The following is an 18,470-nucleotide window of genomic DNA, read 5'->3' on the forward strand; positions in this document are numbered from 1 at the left end:
GATTCCATTGAAGTTCATCCATTGTGCTAGGTGTTTTCTCATTCCTCATAAAGGTTGTGTGAGTATAAGGAGGTGGGGAGGTTGTGTGAGTATGAGGCGGTGGGGAGGTTGTGTGAGTATGGGGAGGTGGGGAGGTTTTGTGAGTATGGGGAGGTGGGGAGGTTGTGTGAGTATGGGGAGGTGGGGAGGTTGTGTGAGAATGGGGAGGCGGGGAGAATGTGTGAGAATGGGGAGGCAGGGAGGTTGTGTGAGTATGTGGAGGTGGGGAGGTTGTGTGAGAATGGGGAGGCGGGGAGGTTGTGTGAGAATGGGGAGGCAGGGAGGTTGTGTGAGTATGGGGAGGTGGGGAGGTAGTGTGAGTATGGGGAGGTGGGGAGGTTTTGTGAGTATGGGGAGGTGGGGAGGTTGTGTGAGAATGGGGAGGTGGGGAGGTTGTGTGAGTATGGGGAGGTGGGGAGGTTGTGTGAGTATGGGGAGGTGGGGAGGTTGTGTGAGTATGGGGAGGTGGGGAGGTTGTGTGAGAATGGGGAGGCGGGGAGGTTGTATGAGTATGGGGAGGTGGGGAGGTTGTGTGATAATGGGGAGGTGGGGAGGTTATGTGAGTATGGGGTGACGGGGAGGTTGTGTGAGTATGGGGAGGTGGGGAGGTTGTGTGAGTACGGAGCAGCAGAGGTCTGAGGTGAGGAAAGGCTATTCATAGTAAAGCTAAGTAAACAAGTGTAGGTTTTACTTTGTATCAGCATTTAGAAGTAATACAATTACTGTAAGACCGAAGTCCCACAGTCTAGACTCAAGAGATACCTGGTCACTCACCTTTCAAAGTTGAAGTCAATGGATGAGTATCTGGCCTGCAGGATTGCCCAGAGACCCCAGAAGAAATTGGAGACCTGCGAATAGGTTTGTGAGAAGGAGGAGGGTCATGCCTTGTTCAGGGTTGTTCTCATCTTGACATGTACTTGATGTCCTCTTCTGTATAAATCTAATTCTTAACCCTGTTGCGGTGCGGCAGCGTAGCCTAGTGGTTAGAGCGTTGGACTAGTAACCAAGAAGGTTGCGAGTTCAAACCCCCGAGCTGACAAGGTACAAATCTGTCTGTCGTTCTGCCCCTGAACAGGCAGTTAACCCACTGTTCCCAGGCCGTCATTGAAAATAAGAATGTGTTCTTAACTGACTTGCCTGGTTAAATAAAATTAAAAATATTTCTTATTGTTAAATATAATTCAGAATCCTGTCTTTCTCATAGGGATACTTCTGGATTTTGACAATGGAGCCCTTAATCTATTTCCCCAACGCAGATCAACTCGTGGGTGTCTCTGCGTGCAGTTTGAAGGAAGTAGTGTTTGTTTCTTTGTGTTTGTTACATGTTTCTCATTTAGCAGACACTTATCCAGAGGGACTTATAGGAGCATTTAGGGTTAAGTGCCTTGCTTAAGGGCACATTGACAGATTTTCACTTAGTCAGCTCGGGGATTTGAACCAGCAATCTTTCAGTTTCTGGTCCAATGCTCTTAAATGCTAGGCTACCTGCCACAACTACGCTAGCGTTAGTGGTGATCCGGATCAAGAATGTCTATAATTTCTAACTAGCTTTAGCACAATGACAAGAAGTTTACAGTATCAGCTAGCATGTAGTTGCTAACAGTAGTTAGCATTGGCTCGCAAAAGTACCTCTAACTTCCGTCATACTGGATGCAGAGACATACAAATGGTATCCATGAGTTCATCTGAGTCTGGGGGAGTATCCCTTTAAAGTTCAGTGAGATTGAAGTGCCCACTAAGTGGTCGTATCGAGACACTGTAGCCTGCAAAGAGCTGGTGTTTCAGACCCCAGAAAACCATTACAATTCCTCTCTGGTTATATTGTCCTGTACTGTATGTTCCCAGAAGCCTTTGTTCCACACTGCTGTGGCTTTGAGGATGTACCTTTCATGGTGCAATATTGTGTGCTACATGACTGGAATAGACTGATGTTGGATCTTAACTTTACCAATATTGTCGTAGAAAAATGATCCTACAGCAACAGGATTTAAACATTTAGTCCATAATGTTGCTTGATCGGTGGTTAGGCTGGACAAAAGTAGGCTACATGAAAAGTGCAATCCTCTCAATGTTTATTTATTTATTTATTTTTATTGAACTTTTATCTAACTAGGCAAGTCCGTTATGAACAAATTCTTATGTAGAATGACGGCCTACCAAAAGGAAAAAGACCTCATGCATGGACAGTGGCTGGGATTAAAATAAAAAAAATATATAGGACAAAACACACATCACGACACGAGAGACAACACAACACTACATAATGAGAGACCTAAGACAACAACATAGCATGGCAGCAGCACATGATAACACAGCATGGTAGCAACACAACATGACAACAACATGGTAGCAACACAACATGGCAGCAGCCCAACATGGTAGCAACACAAAACAGGGTACAAACATTATTGGGCACAGACAACAGCACAAAGGGCAAGAAGGTAGAGACAACAATACATCACGCAAAGTAGCCACAACTGTCAGTAAGAGTGTCCATGATTGAGTCTTTGAATTAAGAAATTGAGATAAAACAGTCCAGTTTGAGTGTTTGTTGCAGCTCATTCCAGTCGCTTGCTGCAGCGAACTGAAAAGATGAGCGACCCAGGGATGTGTGTGCTTTGGGGACCTTTAACAGAATGTGACTGGCAGAACGGATGGTTTATGTGGAGAATGAGGGCTGCAGTAAATATCTCAGATGGGGGGAGTGAGGCCTAAGAGGCTTTATAAATAAGAATCGACCAGTGGGTCTTGCGACGGGTATACAGAGATGACCCGTTTACAGAGGAGTGTAGAGTGCAGTGATGTGTCCTATAAGGAGCATTGGTGGCAAATCTGATTGCCGAATGGTAAAGTACATCTAGCCACTCGAGAGCACCCTTACCTGCCGATCTATAGATTATGTCTCTGTAATCGAGCATGGGTAGGATGGTCATCTGAATCAGGGTTAGTTTGGCAGCTGGGGTGAAAGAGGAGCAATTACGATAGAGGAAACCAAGTCTAGATTTAACTTTAGCCTGCAGCTTTGATATGTGCTGAGAGAAGGACAGTGTACCATCTAGCCATACTCCCAAGTACTTGCTCTAGGTAGTAATCACACCTGTGGGGAGAGGGGCATTCTTCTTACCAAACTACATGACCTTTGTTTTAGAACTGTGATATAACTGTGTTGGAGTGGGTTTTCAGTGAATTTATGTAAATCACAAAGCTCATCTGCAGTTCTCAGCAAATGAAAGCGTTCTCAAATGAAGATCCTACCTTTCTTATGCAGTATAAGGACCTTTCTTATGCAGCGTCTCGGGCGACTCATGAAGGCAGGACAAAAACGTATACCATTGTTTTCAATGAGACATCAACGGAAAATGCCACCAAGGCTGACAGAAAATACTGTCCATTGCGACGCCGGGAAGAATTTGAAGCAAGAGTTGAAATGGAGAATGAACTAAAACAATAACTGTGTAACACATTTAAAAAATATATTCTCACGATATGTTTAGTAACATTACCTAGCGTCTTGGTAAGAAAGTGCTGTACGTTTTGTAAATGTTTCGTAAATTTTGACATCTTTAAACTAGAAAATTAACTTACATGTGAGAGTTGTATTGTGTCAGGATGTTATTTATGGCCAATTTTTTTATGACAAGATTTTTGGTACCCATAATCCACAAGTAAAATGTTTCGATTTCCCTGTGTTTTTCTTCTTAAGAAAAAGGGGAAATGTGTAATGCTCATATTGAATTGTTCCCGTACTAATGGAATTGCTCCCTGAGGTCAACAGCACTCCACGCCTCCATACATTTCTGTTGTCATCCACCCTAATAGTAATTATCCACGGTGGGAACACTAATAATTTCCCAACGAGTTCCAGGCGGACCTCTGTGTTGTGGCCGAGTGATATAATCACATTTTGATTTTATAATCAAATAAAGGGTGGAATGAAATATTGGAGCAGTGTGTGGTTTCTCCTCTCCATTTTTCAACTATAATGTCTCTCCCCAGTTCTAGATGGAGATTGAGTGCAGTTCTTCTACTGTGTTTAATAACTCCCCTCCATTAAGATGCCATTAGCCTAACGCTAAGCAGAGATGGCCAGTGACAGGGTGCCATTCAGAAAAGCCCAAAGAGGAATCATACTACAACAAGATAGGGTGGTGACATCACAGAGTCACAGTCTTTGGCCCCTCAGTACTTGGGGGGGGGGGGTCCCAGAGGGGGCCAAGAGGAGGCGTAAAGAGCCCAGTGTGCCTTGGCTTACTCTGTCTCGGCTTACGATAGGAAGAGGAGCAGTGGAGAAGCTCCCCTCCCCAGAACATTGGCAGAGAGCTACTTGTTAGTGATGCCACAGCGAAGACTATTTGTCTATCTAAGGACCCTGGAAATATCACAACAGACCCTGCAGTTCAATAGGGCATTGATATCAGTTGGACAAAGTGTGTTTCCTTTCAGTAGACCTAGGTCCTCCCATTAACTGAAATGGTAGTCTAAAGACACTGGCAAACCACAAAGATCCGGTCACATGACTAAAAACCAGAGTATGGGAGGGATATTGAGAAAGTTCTAGTCATATCTCATAATCAGATTTAAATGAAAACCAGCTAAGCCAAACTTTTCTTTCGTGATTGTTTTGATAAACAAGCATATCCACCATCTCTATGCCAGACTTAACTTGGACAGGAAACTTGACTTACCCATTCATTGTCAATGAGGGACTTCTCCCACTTCATCAAGCCAGAGTTCTTGGTTTGTCACAGAAATCTGATTTCAATCAACAATATGTTATCGCTGCTCTTATTCATTTCCAGGCATGTTTTTTTTCTTCCCTTCCACGTTTTGGCTGAAGCAGTTATTTTAAAAAGAAAAGGCTTACTCACCATTTCTGGGCTATTTTGAGAGACATCGACACTACCCCCACAAATTACTAAAACAATCCTGCGTATTGTGTCCACTTATGAAAGCACCATTAGTTTAGTCCAGCAGCACTTGAGCCACCAAAGACCGAAAATTGTGGTTGTTAAAAAACACATCTTGGCTGCTGTCTGTCATTTTTCTTGCAGTGGTTTCAAATCAACTCCAATAGAGTATGTCAAAATGCAGCGGTAAGTGGATCATACAGAGTGGATGGGACTTCGCTTTTTGGAAATATGGACCCGTAAAAGGACATTGTTTGATGTGAATTGAAATATTGAATCTTGCCAGTGCTCATTACTATAGTGAAAGGCAGGCACCCCTGCACAAAACTACTTTTGGTCTCTTTGTCGACAAACACCCACATTAAAATGGAAATCAGCCAATGAATTTATATCCTGTAAATTTCACACAGAGAAATAAAATTGAATCAGAAAGTGAATCAGAAAGTATAGTATTAACTTACATACAGTATTTACTTAGACTGTGGTGAAATATTTATGCCGTAGGCCAGGTTAATGGGTGCTGTGGTGAAATATCAATGTCGTAGGCCAGGTTAATGGGTGCTGTGGTGAAATATCAATGTCGTAGGCCAGGTTAATGGGTGCTGTGGTTAAATATCAATGTCGTAGGCCAGGTTAATGGGTGCTGTGGTTAAATATCACTGTCGTAGGCCAGGTTAATGGGTGCTGTGGTGAAATATCAATGTCGTAGGCCAGGTTAATGGGTGCTGTGGTGAAATATCAATGTCGTAGGCCAGGTTAATGGGTGCTGTGGTGAAATATCAATGTCGTAGGCCAGGTTAATGGGTGCTGTGGTTAAATATCAATGCCGTAGACCAGGTTAATGGGTTCTGTGGTTAAATATCAATGCCGTAGGCCAGGTTAATGGGTGCTGCGCCAGTGTCTCTCACCAGTGAGAACTTGCAGCTCCTGAACCTCTCATCCTGTAACTGTGGCTCCTAGCCCCACACTGTGCTTGTAGCTCTCCAGGTAAGCAGTCAACCAGTCCCTCTGCAGTTCAGGGCTGGGATATAGGCTGTAGTCAATGCCTTTCACACCTTGGGGACGTATCAAACACACAGACACATTTAATGAGAACCTGTCAAACCAATCAGGCTGGATGATACAGCAACATCATGGGTCAGAAACCCTTGTACCAGTCTGGAGATCTGTAATGTATCATGAGAACCTGTCAAACCAATCCGGCTGTTTGATATAGCAACATCATGGGTCAGAAACCCTTGTACCAGTCTGGAGATCTGTAACGTATCATGAGAACCTGTCAAACCAATCAGGCTGGATGATACAGCAACATCATGGGTCAGAAACCCTTGTACCAGTCTGGAGATCTGTAACGTATCATGAGAACCTGTCAAACCAATCAGGCTGGATGATACAGCAACATCATGGGTCAGAAACCCTTGTACCAGTCTGGAGATCTGTAACGTATCATGAGAACCTGTCAAACCAATCAGGCTGGATGATACAGCAACAACATGGGTCAGAAACCCTTGTACCAGTCTGGAGATCTGTAACGTATCATGAGAACCTGTCAAACCAATCAGGCTGGATGATACAGCAACAACATGGGTCAGAAACCCTTGTACCAGTCTGGAGATCTGTAATGTATCATGAGGTCCCTGGCAATTCCCAGACTTCATGTGTGTGTGTGTTTTAGAGAGAGTATGTGTGTGAGAGAGAGTGTGCGTGCATTTGAGATAAAAAGAGAGAGATGGAGAAGGGGAGGGAGGACTAGTGGGCCTAACTGTTTAAAAGATCACCTTGTAAATCTTTGCGTAAACTGTGGGAAACTTTAAAGGAAAGTTTGTCAGCGTATCTTTTACATTCATTTGGGGTGGAGGCAAATAGCTGGATCTACACAACCAATGTTGTGGGAAATGGTTTCATCTTGACATTAGACTACTTTACAGGTAGACTACTTAGACAACTTCACATCTGACAAATGTTTTTTCGAAGGTGTAATGTCCCTTTAATGTGCTTGCTTAGTTCAACATTGAAGGCAAAATGAAATATTTGAAATACATTGAAATAAAAAAACATATTCGCTCTGATTCACCTTTTGTGAGATTCACCTCAGAAATGAACTGTAAACTGAAGGAGCGCACCTGCACACTCATTGAAGTGGTGGCCTATGTCGAAGGCCTGTTAGTTATCATCAGCATACTCATAGTCAATGAATCTCACCGTGCCTAAAGGAGAAGAGAGCAACGTACGGTTCATACAGCTAATTGCAATGACATGTACACATTAGTAAACTGCACCTCAGCAATATAATTATTACTCTATCAGACCTAGGTTACAATTACTTGACAAATATAGTCAAAAACTTGGCCTGTTTGAGCATGCCTGGCTTAATAAACAAATACAAAAGTCCCAAAACTGCAAACACCACCCACTAGGCAAACAAGCAAAGCCTTTTTTCAAACATTTGAAACCCAGTACTGTACCATGTAGAGGTAACTGCCAAAATAAAGGAAACACTTGAGTAAATGAGGGATACAAAGTATATTGAAAGCAAGTGCCTGAGTTAATTAAGCAATTAACATCCCATAATGCTTAGGGCCATGTACAAAAATGCCCAGTTGCCCAATATTTTGGCTACCATGGCTAGAAGAAGAGATATTGAAGCTCCCGAGTGGTGCAGCGGTCTAAGACACTGCGTCTCAGTGCCAGACACCCTGGTTCTGTTCCAGGCTGTATCACAACCGGCCGTGATTGAGAGTCCTGTAGGGCAGCGCATAATTAGTCCAGCGTCGTCTGGATTTGGCCAGTGCAGGCTGTGAATTTGTTCTTAACTGATTTGCCTACTTAAATAAAGGTTAAATAATAATCTCAGTGACTTCGAAAGAGGAGTTTCAAAAGGAGAATTGTGTGAGTGTGTGAGTCACAGGAGTTTGGTGGCACGTTAATTGGGCACATGGTAATGACTGGAGTGGAATAAGGGCTCAACTGCCTATAAAGACACGTTATGTTGGTGTTTCCTTTATTTTGGCAGTTATCTGTATGCCGCTATAATTGATAGTGTGCTCTGAAAGCTTTAATAGTCAACGCTACAATTCCTCAATAGGATACAATAAAAAAAATTACAAATAAAGATACAATGAAACAATTTTCCACTATATTATGTTCTGATATGTATGATTTGTTCAGATATCATATTCAAAGTCCCTGAAAAGCTTCAGAGAAACATTAATAATATATTCATTATAATGGTGTTCCATACATTAATCAGAACAATGACCAAGGCTGTACGTCTGCACATGAGGGCATACTGAAATGACATAATGACATAATGAAATGACAAGAGGATTAAGATAATAGGGTATAGATTTATTATCCATAGCAAAAGAAAGGAAAGATGTGACCGTTTTGTGAACCACATTTTGTCAAAGTGTTCAAATGGAACATGTCTTACAATTGGACCATTTCATTGAAATAAGTTCAATCAAAGGGACATCTAAGTTATTGAGACTAAAACATGGCAATCTTGTATTCTTACTGACACTGATGGTATATTGCATCAGAATGGCAGAACAAACGCTATAACCAATCGGTTCAGTAGTAATGAATCCACTTATTCTTCATACTGCGGCGCTTTTTTAAATGATCACATGGACTCGCTTGGAACACTTTTTATGTCAGCCTTGCAGCTCAAATTCCAGACACTAAGACCCATCATCCACCCTCTTTGTAGTCATAGATGATGTTTTTAGTCAGGAGGTCGTTGTGACAAAGCACGGCCGTCGAGCCGATCAGAGAGAGGTGTCTTTTCTACGTTTCCATTTCATCTGCCAGGGTTTCGATGCCAGGGAACTCTTTCAGCAGCTTGGAACTATGTGGATAAAAAAATGACAAAATAACTGTTACGTATTGCAGGCACTGAAAGTATCAGTATCACATTCAAATACTATCAGCACATTCAAATTGATCTCATGCTATAATGCATGCTGTGTTTAATTAGCTGTTTAGTAGGTATGTATAGTCTTTATGGTCTTTTTCATATTTGAATAACTTCCAAATACACTTTCAAAAACAAATAGACTATGTCTCCATTGGAGAAAATGCAGAGAACCCCTAGATGAAGGGAGGTATAATATACTGTATGTTATAAAGTACTACAGATGGTCTGCAGTAAATATACATGTTTATAAGGAATAGGGTGGAATCATATTACTCAGGCCCCGACGCCTGCTGCATGTGATAGGGGCTACAGTCCATTATGGATTATAATGGAACACCCAGCCGTGATCTGCCCAGCGAGGCCTCTCTACCAGACAAACTCAATGCATTTTATGCACGCTTTGAAAACAACAACATTGAGCAGGGTGTGAGGGCCGTCACCTGCCTAGAGGACTGGTTGATCTCGCTCTCCGAGGCAGATGTGAGAAGGGTCTTTAACTAGGTCAATACCCACAAGGCTGCAGTGTTCTCGGGTGCGTTCTCAGAGCTTGCGCAGAACAGCTGGCAGGTAAATAGGTAAATAAGAATTTGTTCTTAACTGACTTGCCTTGTCTACCTCTCCTTGTCCCAGTCTGTAATCCCTACATGTTTTAAGATAACCACAATCATTCCTGCTCCTAATAACTCTAAGGCTTCATGCCACAATGACTACCACACCGTAGCACTCACTTCTGTAATCATGAAATGCATTGAGAGCCTGGTTATGGCACACATTAACTCCTCCATCCCAGCCAACCTAGACCCACTCCAGTTTACATACTACCCCAACAGATCCATAGACGTCGCAATCTCAATTGCTCTCTACACTGCCCTCACCCAACTAGATAAGAGATATACCTATGTGAGAATGCTGTTCATTGACAACTGCTCAGCGCTCAACACCGTTGTCCCCTCCAAGCTCGTCACAAAACTTAGGACTATGGGTCTGAACACCACCTCCCTATGCAACTGGATCCTACAGAGGGCTGTGCGGACAGCCCAGTACATCACTGGGGCTGAGCTCCCTATTCAGGACCTCTATATCAGGTGATGTGAAAAGAAGGCCTCGAAAATCTTCAGACTCCAACCACCCAAGCCATTGACTATTTTCTCTGCTGCCACATGGCAAGGCATACCGGTGCATCAAGTCTTACACCAACAGGCTCTTGAACAGCTTCTATCCCAAAGCAATACAACTGATAGATAGTCCGTGTAGCTCTTTTGTTAGCTACCTGAATCCATCTTGTTACTTTATTGACCTTTTATTTCAATCTTTGCACTGTCCCTATGCACACACGCACACACACACACACGCACGCACGCACACGCACGCGCACGCACACGCACGCGCACGCACACGCACACACACACACACACACACACACACACACACACACACACACACACACACACACACACACACACACACACACACACACACACACAGTCACCTTACACCTACACATACACACACACTACACCATCACACCAGTATCACACCTTACACATATACCCCTACACCTCCATCACGCACTATCCCTGTCACCTTACCCCTATACATATACCCCTATACTACCTCCATCACTCCAGTATCCCTGTCACCTTACCCCTATACATATACCCCTATACTACCTCCATCACTCCAGTATCCCTGTCACCTTACCCCTATACATATACCCCTATACTACCTCCATCACTCCAGTATCCCTGTCACCTTACCCCTATACATATACCCCTATACTACCTCCATCACTCCAGTATCCCTGTCACCTTACCCCTATACATATACCCCTATACTACCTCCATCACTCCAGTATCCCTGTCACATTACCCCTATACATATACCCCTATACTACCTCCATCACTCCAGTATCCCTGTCACCTTACCCCTATACATATACCCCTATACTACCTCCATCACTCCAGTATCCCTGTCACCTTACCCCTATACATATACCCCTATACTACCTCCGTCACTCCAGTATCCCTGTCACCTTACCCCTATACATATACCCCTATACTACCTCCATCACTCCAGAATTCCTGCACATGTAACTATGGTATTGGAACATTTTTTTATAATATTTCCTGTATATAGTATGCTTACTTACTTACTTACTTTATTGTGCCTTCAATAATTTCCACCTCTGACTGGATACTGACATTTTCAAAAAACGAATTATACAGGTATATTGGAAATATTTCCATGTTTCAATTTACTTGTTTAACACCCAGGCCTTGTGGGCCATTAATCAACCAGTAGTCTCACGGTGAAAATGACTTAAATAAAGTCCATGATTTCCTGTGCCTACAAAGACTAGAAGAGGAAAACGTCTGGCCCGGTATTTTATTCTATCAGGGGGAGAACTACTTCTTAATGCAGTAGTTCACCAACCTGTAGATGCATTCTCCAGGCCTGCATGCGTTTACAGCAACACAAGTTGTTTATGACACCAGACAGCACACCATATCATCTGGAGAGGTTACATGCTATTTACAATCTCTTGTTTTTCCTTCTTGCGACAGCTCTATCAATCAACAAAGGTCTTATTTTCACGGACGGTACTTGAAAAGAAAATGCACCTGCGAAATGCTGTGTAAGCATTGTACCGTTCTGATGATTTTTTATGTCTCCTTTCAATTGGCCCCCAAAAATATTTAATTTAAACACTGTTATACCTATTTATGCAAGGAGACGTACAGTTGTGGTGTTATTATACACAGTTGTCGACATAATTTAGTGAGGTCTGTTAGGAACGTAGAATAAATGCAGTGACCTAGGCCGTTGTTTACAGTCATGATTAGAGGTCTCTTCTCCCCTCCTACAGCCTCCTTCACTACTTCCTCAGCCGCACACGCGCTTATTTGGATGGAAGAGTATCTCATTCTGCTCTGTTCCATCGTTTTTTTAGTTGTGGTTGCAAAATGGACACTTTGCTCATCACTCATAAAGGCATTTGGCCCTATTCACTGAAAACTGGTATCTGGATTTCTGGGATATATTGTGACATAGTTTTGTTGTAGCCTGCATTCTTGTCTTTTCAGAATAACCTTGTTTTTTGATTGTTTTTTACTTTCCCCAGAAACTCAAGTTTTGCTTAGAAAAATGGCATAGTACAGAATAAATAGTTGTATTATATTAGTATTTCTTTCATATATTAGCTCTTGATAGGATATGTATTTATATCATCAATATTCATGAAAATATGTATTAATGTATTAAATAATATTAAATGTGGTTTACAAATTCCATATCTCTTTAAAATGCATACTCATTTTTAATTCTGTTTGCAGAATAACTGTTCATATGAAAACGAATGTTTGTTCAAAGGCTCAATCCTTGGTGAAACTTACATGATTCATTCCTATCAACTATTCTATATATGTATAAACAAGCTCCCAAGCATTTCACATCGTACCACCACTCTGCTATCTGGACTTTCTCCCCCTTCTCTTGCCCAGTGCCTTTCAGATGCAGGCGGTCGTGGAGGACGATGCTCGCCTCCCGGCTCCCACTCCTCTCATGTCTCTCAGTGAAGTCTGTTTCTAGAGAGCTAGCTACTACAGCAATTAGAGGAATTTCCTCCTCTGGCGGCTCATTATCAATGTGCCTTATTTACATCTGATTACCAGCTCCAGTGGAGCAGCAGTGATTATGGCAGTATTGTGTGGTTTGTGTTGAGTGTTAAATGGGAGAATTAGCGGGAGGGCTTTGAGCAGAGCAGGAGGCTGCTCTCCCGGTTTCTACGCTTTCCTCGGAAAGTGCAGCTGTACTGTCTCTCTTTTCCAGCGTTCCTCCCCTCTCATGTTCTCTCCTGTCCGGCTCTGTCCTGTTAGGTCCTCTCCCCTCCTCTCCTGTTAGCTCCTCTCCCCTTCTCTCCTGTCCGGTACTCTTCCCTCCCTCTCCTCAACACCACAGATGTATCTCCTCTCCTCTCTCTTCTCTGCCTCCCACCCCAGTGGGTGACTATCTGATTCAGACAGAGGAGCTCTTCAGCAGGTGCACCCACTCTCCTGCTCCCCCTCTCCCCACGTTTCCTCGGAAGACACTCTCTCACAAGCACTCATACATTGCCCAAGTATAAAAGTCTCTCTGATGCTTTTGTGTGTTGACTGGTTCTCACCCTGTCCTTCTGTTGCTCTCTTTAGATACACAGCAAATTGGACAGTGTTGATTTTTCAGTGCAACATTTCTTAGGTTGACTCAGGTGTTAAATGAACTCTGTAAGAGAAAATTTATGAATATTTAATAGATATTTCATATTAATATTAAATGAACACAGTGGTGTAAAATAACCCCAGTCTTGGTGCTACTAACTAGTGGTACTAACCAGTGTTTCCCAGCATGCTCTATTGCTTGTTGATTTCTAGAATTGTTTGTTTCAATATCTCTGTTTTTGCATGATTGATTAATTAATCGTATGCTACTCAACTATAAATAACATAAACGTGTCTAAACTAATCAAATATGTTAATTTGACTTATTGCACCCGGGTACTGAAATGGTTGTTCCAGTTTAAATGGTTTAGCTATTCTCCTGTCTTACTCTTCAAAACCTAGCATTCATTCTGAATGCAGGTTGTGGGTGAATAAAAATTCAAAATGTTGGATATCCCCACTCTGGCTGGATTCCAATAAGAATCACACATCACTTTTCAAGCCAGCATAATGTGACTTGCAGGCCTGATGTGGCCTGTAAACCATGAGTTTCATGCCACTATATTAGGATACAACTAGGGCCTTAAAATAAGGGCTTATGGAATACTGGTAGTATTGTGTGGAATAATAAAAATTTTATGATAACATATTTGCTTAGGATCTCACTTGGTGATGGCCAGAGTCTTGAAAACGGATGAATGCAACAACCATGTCTCTGTCACTAACACCCCTTTCAGACATATGGAATGTGGCGCATTGAAGCACCTCGGCTACAGCATGTTTGTTTGTCTGAAAAGGTACAGCTTTTAAAAAGCCACCATGAAACCTTCTCTGGATATAGTTTTGAAGTGCCACTGAACAGGCATTTAACTTGTCTGTAGTGGCGGCAACTTCTGGTTGAACTGTCAATGAAATGATCTCAAGATACCTGTGTGCAGCCTGCCTGCATGCAGACCACTCGCCTCGAAGAAAAGTAATTTGAAGTCTGTTAAATACAATGACTTACCAATACATTTAGTAGAGAGAAAACATCTAGCCTACCATTAAAAAACAACACAGGGAAACAATACCTAATATTCTTTACAGAATTCTTCTGTCTCTAAAGGGACAGAAGCCACACTTAAATGTTAAACAAATTGTCTGAAGGTTATCAATTATTGCTTTTGAAAGGGTATAACAAATACAATCATGGGTGGTAACGCTACAATTCACTCGAAAAGCAAGGCATTCTGGGAAATACACAAATAACACTTTACACTAAGCATTGTGTAATTGTAACACTAAAAAATGTGGACCCATATAGACACTGGAACAGTGTTACATTTAACATGGTCATTGTTGAGTTAACACTGTAGAATTAGCTGAGTACGAAACAAAATGCATACACACATTCAAAGCAATCAAATGTATGTTTTATGGATTATTGACCTGTAAAAGCCAATACATTTCAATCATTTATTGTATAAGTGGAACACCTTACAATGAGAGATGTAAAAATATATATATTCTTTTTTTTTACAGAAATGACCTTATATTGAGTATGATATATATTATTTGTTCTCTCTTTGATGCTTTCTTGTCATATGAATTTCATTTTGAGACTTTTAAATGTGGATCGAGTGATCCAGCTTAAAAAATATATCACAATATAGCTCCATCTATTGGACTTCTGAATGCGGTGCAACTGAGATACAGGCTGGTGTGCACTGTAAAATGAAATGTCCTTTATATGATGAAATTGCCTACAAGTTATCAATTTCGTATACATACTTGGCTGTTAACATAATCTTAGGGCTCTATGCAATCAGTGTCACGGAAGTTCAGTACTACATTGTGATTGAAATATAAAGGTAACATTTCCACGTAGGCGCAGACTGCATTCACTGTAAACACTGCCTATGTCAGTTCAATCGGATATTTTCTTTAAATGTCTATTGCGCAATAACTGTAACGGTTCAGCGATACCGATTGAATGGAGCCCTTAGTTACTTCAAAGATTCAAGAAAATTGTTTGCTTATACTCCCATTATCATATAATAATAATAGTCTCCCCCTGTGTAATGTCACATCATGACAACACTTCAGAATAGAGCTATGTGGGCTGTTGCTCACAGAAAGTTAGTTGCCTGTGTCCTGTCATAGCAATGTTTTTAGAGACATGCTGGCTCCATCTCAGATGTATGCAGGAAGCTGCTTCTCTCTTATCATAAAGGTCCCAATCTCCCCATAGCAGTTGTCTATTAAATGGATGACCCAATCCATAGCTAATTGCCTTGACCTCTTGACCTCTCTCCACAGGACACAAAGAACATACTGGAACAGTCTGGTGAGATTATTTCAATCTAAAGAGCTAAAGCAGACACAGTACTTTAGGACTCTAGTTTGACTCTAGTTTGCATGGACTTCCGACCCGTCAACCCTCACAGCAATCGTAAACACCACAGAACATTTGATTGATAATGGAGAGAGACAGTCCAAGGAAGTCGAGCTAATGTTCTATTTTCTTTGTTCCCCCACCTCCTCAATGGGCCAACCACTGCTTGGTGCCACATGGCAAGAAAGTGGACTGATAGCAACAGAAAAGACTGGCTAAACCAATCAGACTTCACCGTCAACACGTCTCCTAGAAGAAGAGGAAAGTGCAAATCTTTGCTTTACAAAAAAATATCGAAAATGTCTAAGTAATGTCTAAGTAGTGTTAACTCACCTCTGTGGTGCTGGTGTTCTGCTCTGAGCGTGCTGGACAAGTTAGAGAAATTGTGTCATCTTCTTCCACAGAATATTCTCTGCGTGGTTGTCAGATTCGAACTTGATCGAGAGGATTTTTCCAATTTCTGTCGCAATCAATCTGCAGGGGAAAAGAACTAGGATAATTTATACCATAAACTACAGATGAGACTGAGCCAAGATATTGCACACAAAAAAACTATGGACCAGAAATAGATAGCTGCTATTTTTTCATTAAGCAATCCATTCAAACCAGATGTTGTTTCATTTAGGACCCTATTGATTGCTAGAGTGCATGGTTTGCAGAGTGTTTGTGGTGTCATGGAGCCGGTGGGCTTTTGCTACAGGCTATCAAACTGAGCAGGCTGATAGATGGAGACTGGCCCTGAGGTTTGCCCCCTGTTGTCAGGATACTATCCACTAGCATAGCTGGAGGAGTCAAACCTGCTGTCTGTACTGTAAAACATTTCCTGTATAAACTATATGAACTTTATTTTACAGTGCAACTACTTTAAACAATTTAACGGGGAACATTTTACTGTAATCTCATTTACAGTATATTACTGGAATTACTCATGCAGCGACATTTTACCCAGTGTTCTTTGCAAGTTTAAAAGTTTTACATTTACCTTTTGGCCATTCAGTTCTTCTCCTTAAAAAAGAAGAGCTCTTTAAAAAAATGAATTAAATGTAACTAGGTATATCAGTCTTATTTACAACGACAGCCTATCCTGACCAAACCCTAACGACGCTGGGCCAATTGTGCGAGATGCAGTGAGATGCAGTGAGATGCAGTGCCTTAGACTACTGCGCCACTCAGGAGCCCTTAGCATCTTCACATCTTACAGTCAGTGCATTCAAACAAGATTGAATAAAAAAAACACATCACAGTCATGGCAAGTAAAACATTTCTGTAACTATTACTGAAAATATTGATGCAGTTAAGGTCTTCAAAATGATTGTAATTAAAACAAGATATCTTATGATATATCTCTGGATAGTGTCAATACAATACTGAGAAATTCATGGTAACATGATGCCAGAGCAATGAAGCCCAGTACAATACAGTAAAAGTGACTATTAAACTGTAAGACAATTATTTCTTGAGTATTCTACAGCAGGTTAGCTGCATACATTTGCATAGTAGAGCACATTAATGAATGCTAGGTGTTTTATATCACTTGCACTTCTAGAGGCCTAAACAAATGCTCCCAAACTGGCTGCGATTACACGGAAAAACACATAAATTAAACATGGACAAATATTCAACCATTAAAAGTTTAAGACCCGCTACAACTCAGACCTTGTGCTTATATACGTTGAACTGTTAGAAAGCCACTACCGCATATTAGTTCAATTGGTTCAGGAATCTCACTAACGGGTGCAACAAATATAGACCCGTACAAAGCACAGCTGAAAATATGTTCATTGAACCTTTATTTAACTAGGCAAGTCAGTTAAGAACAAATTATTATTTACAATGACGGACTACTGGGGAACAGTGGGTTAACTGCCTTGTTCAGGAGTAGAACAACAGATTTCACCTTGGGGATTCAATCCAGCAACCTTTTGGTTACTGGCCCAATGCTCTAACCACTAGGTTACCTGCCTCCCCAATGAACCAGCAATTCTTCCTCCTCACAAGATATTTCCTTGCAATTTAACGTAATTTATAATATGCTGCAGTAAAAATATACCAAAACAGTAATACAGTACTTTATTGTTGAATTGTATTGAAAATAAAATCAGCCATTTCTAAAAGTGAATATTTAAATGTATCTTACAGCATGCCAACTGATTTTTGGCACTTTATATCTAAACTGACAGTGACTACAGGACATGGCCACTCAACCATCAAAGGTTGGCAACATGCTGCCTTTCTGCTCCGTCAAGTTTAGAAATTAAATTATCATGGGACCACTACCATATATTACTTCAATTGGTTCAAGAATTTCACTAACGGCTGCAACAACTATAGCCCTTACAAGACGTACCTCGAAATATGTAATTGAGTGAAAAACAACAAAACCATGCACCCACTAGACACTCCAAAAAATGTGGTATGGTACTGTATTCTGAATTACAGTAAATTACTAGCAGCAATTTACCAGTAATTTACTGTAGAGTTTCAGGACAAAGTTTGTAGAATTCCAAAAACATAGTATATTACCATATTATGTGGGGGTACAACAAATATAGCCTTTTGCATGTCTTGCCCTAAATTATGTTAATGAGCCAGAGACTCTTTCTCCGCCAACAACATTTTTTCAGGATGCACCGTAATGAATACTGTAAAACAAATGTACGATATTTTACTGTGCATTCTACAGTTATCTAATGTATTCAGTTTATAAAGTATGGTACTGTTAATTAATAGGGTAAGTTACTGATAAAATTACAAAAACGGCTAACAGTGTGGGTTCATAGCTGGAGGAGCCAAATCTATTGTCTGGGTTCTGTCCACTAGCATAACTGGAGGAGCCATCAAATTGTTAAAGACATAATGGCCATATATCACTGTGTCTTGAAAAACAAACATACCCTTTACTCTGGTACCCACTGAGAAACCATCCTCCAGACCCAAATCTGAATTAGCGCCCCAACTTTACTTTGCACGCACGCACACACACACACACACACACACACACACACACACAATCCCTCCATTCCCTCATCCCTCCA

General features: G+C 41.4%; 1 pseudogene; it reads right to left on the minus strand.

Annotated features, from left to right (window-relative positions):
• Positions 1 to 809: 809 nt before the first annotated feature.
• Positions 810 to 16,375, minus strand: LOC118358789 (ethanolamine kinase 1-like; annotated as a pseudogene).
• Positions 16,376 to 18,470: the final 2,095 nt, after the last annotated feature.

This window comes from Oncorhynchus keta, chromosome 26, assembly GCF_023373465.1.
Source record: "Oncorhynchus keta strain PuntledgeMale-10-30-2019 chromosome 26, Oket_V2, whole genome shotgun sequence".
NCBI classification, from domain to species: domain Eukaryota; kingdom Metazoa; phylum Chordata; class Actinopteri; order Salmoniformes; family Salmonidae; genus Oncorhynchus; species Oncorhynchus keta.